General features: G+C 41.7%; 1 protein-coding gene across 3 annotated transcripts in view; it reads right to left on the reverse strand.

Annotated features, from left to right (window-relative positions):
• The window catches only part of LOC137642080 (trypsin-3-like), a 101,744-nt gene that overhangs the window by 1,782 nt on the left and 89,962 nt on the right, over positions 1–10,000 (reverse strand). The window lies entirely within an intron of this gene.

Raw genomic sequence — 10,000 nt, forward strand, 5'->3', positions numbered from 1 at the left:
CGGTCGCTTATTTAATTATTTCTGATCACTTGGAAACCTAATTTCATTTCCCAAAATCAAAGGTGAAACAACATAAGAATGTACTGTATATTATATAATTGATCAGTCACTTTTCTTATCCTAAAATGCACATAATCCTGTTACAAGTAAAAATAAATTCGTCTTTCATGATCGTAGACTGACTTTCAATATCTAATCAAAGTTTTCTATTTGGATATTTGATAGAAATAGTCAGTGTATAATATCATCTCTTGGATGTTGAGGTCTGAAACCACACTAAGTCATCCAAGGCTTTAGCCGATATGACTCAAACTACCACACACACACACACACACACACACACACACACACATATGTATATATATATATATATATATATATATATATATATATATATATATATATATACACTACATATATATATATATGTGTGTGAGTGTGTGAGTGTGTAGTTGCGAGTTTCTATGTGTGTATGGTTGCACGAAGGTATATAACAAGGTTAAATTTCGGTTGTCTCATATTTGTGAATACATGCCCTGTCATTTATTCCGTAATATATGGCCCGAGTACAGCAATGAGTATTCTTAACCGCGTCATAAAGTATAGAGAATTCTAGATGTAGAGGGAAACGGCCAGACACATAAACATCAAAGGAGTGAGGCGCCCTCTGAAGGAGGCAATAAAAGACGCAGGGATATATTCGTCCTTAATCTGAGGGTGCTAAGACCTTCCGCGGGGGATTGCGGTAAGCACATCGTATTCGAACCCATTAAAAAGAAACACTGAGTGAAAGGGGCATTTACACCTAATCCTTGCCGTATATTTGACCAGGAAATATCAAAGCGAATTTTTCCCGACTCGTAGCTGTAAGAGAAGATACCCGCAAGGAAAAGTAGGTGAAATATATGGCCAACATAAAGGGGTACTTAGCTGTTTTACCCAAAGGGTTTGATGCTCCGTTTAATACTTTCTTTTCAAGACCAGCTGGGCATCAATGTTGGTCTTTAAATCAGGGATGGTTATTGGATTCCTTTTGCTCCAAGAAAGATTTAGAATCATAAATATGAAATCTTTGTCTTTAACGACTCTAATCATCATTGAGATCATTCATGATTTGTCAATAACATCTATACAGTATCTGCATTACACGTCTTACCGTATCTATCGTCTATTCTGCATATACGGGCACACAGAGACACACACGCAAGCAAATATATAAATATAAGAATCCACTCACTTAGCCAATAGTCTAAAAGATCATGATCTAAGGGCTGATTAGATATAGATAATTCCAAAAATAATTTGTTTACATGCAAGGTAGAACTAAGGTCACATGACTTTCCATGGAATACATCACTTTCTTAATCACTGAAAAGAATCTTATGTCCAATAGTCAGTTGCAGTATCTGAACAAGGGGGAATTAACACAAAGGAATATATGTGACCAACAAATCTAATACATGACGTTTAAGAGGCGTTATAACCATTGGTATCTAAATTGCCTTAGTATTCGAGGTCGTTAGAGGGGTAATGAATGAACTGCTGCAACAAGACCAATGAGTCCCATTGCTAGATTAACTGAGTAACCAATTGTGGGATTTGAGTTAAACAAGAAGAAAAAAAAAGAAGCAAAAACAAAATAAGAAGCAAAAACAAAAGAAGATACCAGAGTGAGCAGCTAAAACTAAAATAAAGAAAGCTGAGAAACTGAGCGCAAACAAGATGCATGAGTACTTTTTGTGCCGTTTATCGTGAGTCTTTAGGTGATATATCTAAACTAAAACATATCAGGTATGGAGTTTGTTAAAGCAATTTGTAGTTAAACTAGTTTTGCACTACTTTGAGTGATAGGTCATGTGGTTTCTTTCATAACATCGCACGTTTCCCACTACTACCGCCAGACAGTTCTGGGGTCCTTTGACTGGCCAGACAGTACTTCTACATTGGATCCTTCTCTCTGGTTATGGTTCACTTTCCTTTTGCTTACACATACACTGAATAATATGGAATTTTCTTTACAGATTCTCCTCTGTTCTCATACACTTAACAACTCTAAGATTACCATAAAACTCTTCTTCACCCAAGGGGTTAACTATTGCACTATAATAGTTCAGTGGCTACTTTCCTCTTGGTAAGGGTAAAAGAGACTCCTTAGCTATGGTAAGCAGCTCTTCTAGGAGATGGACACTCCAAACGCAAACCATTGTCTTCTGGTCTTAGATAGTACCATAGCCTCTTTACCATGGTCTTCCACTGTCTTGGGCTGGAGTTCTCTTGTTTGAGGGATCTTATTTCTATTCCTCTTGTTTTGTTAAAGTTTTTATTGTTTTTATAAACATATAATAATTTTGATATTGTTGCTGTTCTTGAATAATTTTATTTTTCCTCGTTTCCCATTCTTACGGGGCTAATTTCCCTGTTCGGGCCCTTGGGCTTATAGCATTCTTTTTTTCCAACTAGGGTTGTAGCTTAGCAAGAAATGATGATGATAATAATAATAATAATAATAATGATAATAATAATAATAATAATGATAATAATAATAATAAAAGGGATGCAGCTTAACTAATAACAATAATACTAATGATGATAATAATAAATATAATAATGGTAATTATGGTAAAAATAATGATATAAATAATAATAATAATAATAATAATGACGGTTGTGGTGGCTAATGTGGTAACGTCTCTGACTGATGAACGCCAGACTGGTGTTCGAGTCCCGCTCAAACTCGTTATTTTCTTTGATCGCTGCAACCTCAAAATCCTTGTGAGCTAAGGATGGCGGATTTGGGGGAGCATATACGTCCATCTGCAGAGTCATCAGCAGCCATTGCCTGACCCTCCTTGGTCCTTGCTTGGGTGGGGAGGGGTTTGGGCGCTGTTCATATGTGTATATGGTCAGTTTCTAGGTCATTGTCCCGCTCGATAGGGTAATGTCACTGTCCCTTTCCTTGCCATTCATGACCGGCTTGTAAACCTTTACCACCTAAAATTTGAAACATTCCATAGTTTGCCAGGCCCTCTACACCAGTGAAGTTTTTTACTGGCTAATGGAAAGAGAAAATATAATGACAATTTTTGGGCTCAAGCAATGTCGTCCTGATGGAAGTTCCTTAAAGTAGCTTCCTAAGGGATATATGTACTACAGTGATATTCCCAGAGAATTTTACCTTTATGTATCCAGAATTCTAACTCCTGGCGCGAATATCCTTAATTTTCTCTCAAGAATATCGCTTAATATCAGAGGACGTATTCTTGACACGCCACATAGCAATCTGCACCCCTAATAGTGTTTACGCTTCGAGGAGGTGTGGCAAAATAAAAGGGAGCTGTATCAAGGCTACCCCTGTTCTCGTATTACTATTGAGAATGACAACAGCGCCATTCCCACGATGGCGGACATTATAATTATGCTTTCTTCATCTTCTTCCGCCTCTGGAAAGTTGAGTATCGGGTCTTTACTATGAGTCTAATTTAGCTCCTGTTTCACAATGAAATTAGAGTAATTTATTGTGCTTAAGAGCTAGGCCAGTTACTGGAGACGCCATGGGCGCCGTCGTTCCTTAGGCATGTGTTATTTAGATAGCAGAATTATTTAGCTATTTAGGCAATTATTCTCGTAAAGATTTGATAATGTGCATAATTTTCCTTTCTCTGTCGATCGTATAGTTAGAGTTTCGGTGATTTAGGTAACCGAGATCTCGTCTAGCCTAGATATCCTAACCTAGGCGTTTTACTATACGTTCAGACATCCCCCGGTTACCCTCGTGTATTGTTTTTCAATTCAGCGGAGATTGATACCTCCTAGAATTATATGAAACATTACACGTTTCTTTGGAGATTTAAGGATAATCTTTTTCCCTCTGAGTGTAGCTTCAGGCTACAACCCTAATAGCCGTGCCTTGAATTTTATTCAGACATGACTAACCTAGGGTTTTTTCCTGCCTCTTCCCTTAAACCGCTGGTTGTGGTATACCAGTGGGTTTTGGGATTTAGTCAGAATCTCCTAGTATTTAGTCTTATGTCGGCGACCTGCCGGCAGGGCGAATGGGTTGTAGAATACCATCATTCCCCTGCCGGCTAGGCTGCCGGCAATGGGGGTTAGCCCTCCCTAGCCGCACTTGAAGTAGTGGTAGGATACCATCTTCTCCTTGCGACTAAAAGACTACTCCTGCATTCCTCTAGGCTGAAGAGTGATCTTCTTTTGCCTAGGATGACGCGGCATTGGAACTCTGTTTCTCCCGTGTTGAGAGGAGGCGGCAATGCCGCTATCCCCTTAACTGTGTCGGCAATCTCTAGGATGGAGAACTGAGACTCTCCTATCACCTAGGATTCTGCCGATACTGAAACAGAGTTTCTTTTAATAGGTGGTGGGATTGACAATTTTGCCAGTTCCTTTCACATTCTCTACAGGACCCTGTTCCCTACACCTTTGTCCACTTTTGATGGCCGAGCCATTGTCTTTCTTTGGGCCGGCATCTTGCAACCTTACCATTGCCGGTAGGTTGCTGGAGCCGGTCAGACTCCCTCTCTAGCCATGACATTGGCTGACGGCAATGCATACTGCCGGCAAGAACATTCATCTGTCTGCAGCTATGGTCCCTACCATTAGCCGATGACTGTCAGCAGCCAAAATGGCTGCCGACAGCTGGCGGCTGCCAGCTGCCGGCGGCTGCCAGCTGCCGGCGGCTGGCAGCTGCCGACTGCCGGCAGCCATGATGCCTGACAGTGGGAAGTCCCTTGCTATCCCCAAGGTTCCTCAGTTCTCCCTTGGACTGTTTTTCACGAGGTCTGTTGCCGGATTACCACCGGCCAGGCCAGTACAGATAAGTGCTGACTTAGATGGCAGCACACCGACTGTACTGATACTGCCGGCAGTGTATTGGTGGCACCTTACCGGCAATAGCACTATAGCTGGATGGAAGCCTGAATGGTACATTCTTCCCTTCCATTGGAAACTTCTATTCGGAAGAAAGGCGGTAAAATGAGACCTTTACATCCTTAATTACTGTATTCATACACAGTAAAGGAGTAGCCTTTCCTCCATGCTGTCTCTCTCTCTAGCTAGCATACAAGATATGCCGGCAAGACCTAATTATGCCGGCAACATGCCGGCTGAACTACAGTATATGTTTTACAAGTAGCCAGTATATCTACAGTATAGAATATACTGCAGATAGAAAACTATTGTATATTTTATATTAGTAGTTATTTCCAATATATCTTGGATATCCAACACAGGCATTTGCTGAACCCAATCCCATATTGAATGAATATGATTTATTCAATATCCTGATTAGAAATCAGTATTCTGATTACCCTACAATATTAAATAACTTCAAGGCAGGAGTGATACACTCCTAACCCTTAAAGGGTAGAGCCTTTATCCTTGAGTCTCCTTGATCAGGAAACTATATTTTAATATTGTAAGGAAGGCTAGAGCAAGTAGGCTGAGTGGGATATACAAATATATGTCTTTATTTTCCCTAGTCCAGCTGGCTTCATGCCAGATGGACCGTACTGTCATATGCTACTATGAAGGCAGCATAATGACTAGATTACAATACATGATATACAGTAGCCATTAAATTGCAGTATAGACTTACTGCAAATAGAAAACTACAGTACCATTATACAGTAGTAATTTCTAACATACCTTGAGTACCCATTCCGCTGGTACCGCTTATATATTGAATGAATAGTTTTCTTCAATATTCTGATTGAGGATCAGTCATCCTGACCCCACAGTATTAACATTATTTTGGGAGAGTGAATTAGTACTTCTCTACCCCTAGGGGTAAGAGCCCTTCTACTGGGACTTACTCAATAGAAAAACCCCCATGTAGTTAATACTGAGGGGAGGTAACAGCATTTGCTCGCATGGGTTCACAAGTATGTATCTCCTACTATCCCTTTATAGCTTACTATCCTAAGCTATTCTGTTGTAGATGACCTTTGCATGTTGATTATCAGGGAGATAATCCTTTGTATACTCATTTGGTTTTCCTTTCTTTACAGGAGGAACACCTGATACCTTGTGCTGCAGTCCTCTGCAAGGCCAAGAGTAAGTATTTTTACAGTCATAATACTTGCAGGTTTCATGCCCCCTGCAATATTATTTCTGGATCCCTACACTATTGGAACCCACAGGTTTGCAATATATGTCGAACATTAATGTCTGAAGGTTTTGAAAATCCCAAGACTACGGAGACTAGGGATACAGCTCAATACAAATTACGCAACTGGGTGAGAGGCTTCCAAAAAATTTCTCCAGGACCCTTCCTACCTAATGATAGGATGCGTAAGCTACTATTTCCGGAGGCAAGTAAGGAAATAGTAGTGCCTCAGGAGCCAACTACATCGCCTGACGGCCAGAAAACCTTTGGGATTGAGGGCAAGAAGTGCCCCAAGGTAGAAGAGAAAAATGTTGTGTCGGAATTTCCTCCGCCTATGCCGGCTATAGAGCCATCGATGTCGACATTTTCGTTTTCTGCTCCTCTATTGGATAAAATGGTACAATTATGTATTTAACTGAAGAATCAGGTAGAGAGCTTTCGTAAACAAAATGAAAAGCAAGAAGAAAAACGCAAGATAGAGCCTCGCAAAGCTTCTCTTGTCGCTTCCCAGGGGTCAGTTGAACGACCCATGGATCAAGACCTACCAACATGCTCCAAAACCAATCCCTGGAGGTTTGCGGAGGAGATGCCGATTTTAAATGGCAATCTCTATATCTCAGAGAAAATGGGTGCTGTTCCTTTGGACAAAATTCTATTTTGGCCAAGCTTTGATGCCTTCCCTAATTGTTGGGTTCGACTGAAGTACGAACCAAAGTCAAGGAAAGGAATGGAACCAAAGGACGTCATGATTCTCGACCATGATAAGGCACTGACTATCCTCTCAGGTAGTCTGAAAAGGCGGGTTATTCAGAGTCGAAGGTATTCTCACTGAATAACAGACACCCTTCCTTTTTTGCTCCTTCTTCACTCTCATTCCCCTTTACGGGGAAGGCATTTATATCTGTTGCCAAAGCGGTGGAGGCGGGTAAGCCATGTCCCACACTTGAAGAGTGCAAGCCTCTGTCACCAGCTTTTCCTGGACAGGAAAAGGATTGGAAGGAAGTCCATTTGACTTTTTCAGTAGGAAAATTAGACACGGATGTCGCAAGTCGACAATTTAATGTACGTCTCCCTAAATTATCTGAGTTGCTCTTGCATAATGAACAAGAGACAAAGGAGAGACTTGTGACCTCCCTTTCTCTACAAAACTCCATAGAGTTGTGTTCAACCTACGAAAATACCCCAGACATGCTCCTAGTCATAGCCAAAATGCATATGGCTACCTTAGTGAAGGACCTTTACGCCTTTATGAAGGCTAGGAGAGCATGTAGAGAGTTTGTGTTCTCTGCTGCAACAGTGAAACACGAAACAAGGAAGCTAATATCTTCCAACATCTGGGGTACAGACCTCTTCCCAGACGATGTAATTAAGAAAGTAATTAAGAACGCCACCATGGAGAACATAAGTCTTCTCCAAAAATGGGGCATCCTTTCAAAGAGAAAATCTTCCATGGTTGTGGGTCCCCAACCTAAAAGGAAGATCGAAAATGCTGGAATTATCCGGGCTGCTCACCAACATCCCACTATTCCAGTGACTACGATGCCACAGGCAGATGGTCAAAAGTCTAAACCTACTGACTATTCGAAGCATGAAGACGCTTCTGCTAGGAGGAACATTCCTTCAGGATCGCAGGACCTTCGATCCTTTGGTCCAAAGCCTATTCAAGATGAGCCCTTGATGGGAAACAGAAATGTCCCCACCATCATTTCCTTACCTTCTCCTACAATTCAAAATCCTCCTGGAGGAGTATACTTGAGAGCTATAGAGCATACAGGTGGTAAGAAAATTATAGCCCATCGAATTCCAGGGAAGGCTGTTTTGTGTTCACGAGAAGGACTCAAAAAATCTCTGAGTCATTCTGAACTTGTCGCCACTCAACAAGTTCATAGAAAACAGCAAGTTCTGAATGTTAATCCTTCCCAACATATGGACCTTGTTCCAAATAGGGGTGTTCGTAGTCTTGTCAGGCCTGAAAGGTGTCCTGCGGAACCTTCCAGTCAACCAACCCCCTTCCTCCTATCTAGAATTCATGTTACAGATAGTAACATTCATCCTAGGAAAGATATGTGTCGGACTCGCAGTCCTAAGTGTCTTCATAGGATTGACAAACTTAGTCACGTCAAAGTTAAGCCTAAAAATCGTTCAGGCATTAATATACCTGAACGAGAGGCCGGGAAGGGCAGCACCCGAAGTGGCTGGCCAATGTGCATTCAAAGAAATGACCCGGTTCCCGGGACATCACGGATGCAAGATAAGCTTCTAGAAGTCTCGACTTTCTCCACCTTAAGGGTTTCAATGGCTAAAAAACCATCGAAGCCCACAGTTACATCAACTCTCCTTTCCCTTGGGAATATAATAGGAGCTCGCGAGGTCTGTCAAGAGACTCAGGTAATCAGTCAGATTTCCAAAACGCCAACAGGGACAAGCGCTAAACTTTCCCCAGTTCGCAATAGTGACAGACCTACTGCAAAGTGCACACCAGAAAGATGCGTTAAGAGCCTGGAGAAAACACGCATCAAACGCTTGAAGAGATAAAAAAAGACTGATATCGGTCCCTCTTTAATCGCTTCTCTATCAAAAACTAAAGCATGAAAGTCCCAAGACTCTGCTGATCCTATCATGAGTGGAGAAGCCCCCTTCACACAGATCAGACTCCCTACTCTGGGACACCGAAGCGATAATAAGACGTCACAATCGAACGTCTCATACAGTCTAGGTGAAGTTATCCATCCCTTTCTTAAAGGGATGGCACCTGCCAGCAGTTCATTTACAACTGATCAACAATGTGACAGTGGATGCTCTATTTCGATCCAAACCGATAGAGTTGGAATGGTCCATGGACGCAGACCCACTCCCTCCTAGGTGGGAACAAGTCCCCGAACTGCAATTCGACCTCTTTATCACGAGCGTCTTCAAGAAACTACCTCGATATGTAGCCCCATACGAGGATTCTCTAGTGGGGCTGATAGACTAGATAAGGCTGGTCCTAGCTCTGATCCTAGGTGTATTTCCGAAGGTTCAGAAATTAACTGCCTTCGTTTTATCACAGAGAACCCAAACCCTTCATTTCATGATTTTCTTACTCTAGCGGTTAGAAAAAGATTTGAGATCTCAAAAGGCAATATAGAATTCTTAGAAGAATACAAGGCTAAGTCAACTAGAAGACAATATGAGTCTTCCTGGAAAAAGTGGGTTGTGTTTGTGAAGGCAAAAGGACCGAAAGAAATTTCAATGAACTTCTGTCTGTCCTTCTTTGTCCACCTTCATAGCCAAGGTCTGGTGGCCAATACGATAAATACTTTCAAGTCAGCCTTGACTAGGCCTCTCCTATATGCCTTTCAAGTGGATCTGGTGAATGAAATCTTTAATAAGATTCCGAAGGCATGTGCGAGGCTTAGGCTCGCAGTACCACCAAAGCCCATCTCTTGGTCTTTGGACAAGGTCCTACATTATGCCTCATCTGTGAACAATGAAGATTGTTCTCTTAAGGATCTAACCCAAAAGGTTATTTTTCTGTTCGCTATAGCCTCTGGGGCTAGAGTTAGTGAAATAGTGGCCCTATCCAGAGATGAAGGTTACATTTAGTTCACGGAAGTGGGAGAACTGAATCTCTTTCCTGATTCATCCTTTCTCGCTAAAAACGAGCTACCTCCTAAGAGGTGGGGTCCCTGGAGAATCTGCCCTCTGAAGGAAGATGTTTCTCTATGTCCTGTAGGGTGTCTAAAGGTCTATCTTCGTATAACTTCAGACTTCAGGGGAGGACAGCTCTTTAAAGGAGAAACTTCTGGATGAAACTTATCCCTGAAACAACTAAGGGCGAAGCTCACCTATTTTATTCGTAGAGCGGATCCGGACAGTACTCCCGCAGGTCATGATCCG

The sequence above is a fragment of the Palaemon carinicauda genome, chromosome 6, assembly GCF_036898095.1.
Source record: "Palaemon carinicauda isolate YSFRI2023 chromosome 6, ASM3689809v2, whole genome shotgun sequence".
NCBI lineage: Eukaryota > Metazoa > Arthropoda > Malacostraca > Decapoda > Palaemonidae > Palaemon > Palaemon carinicauda.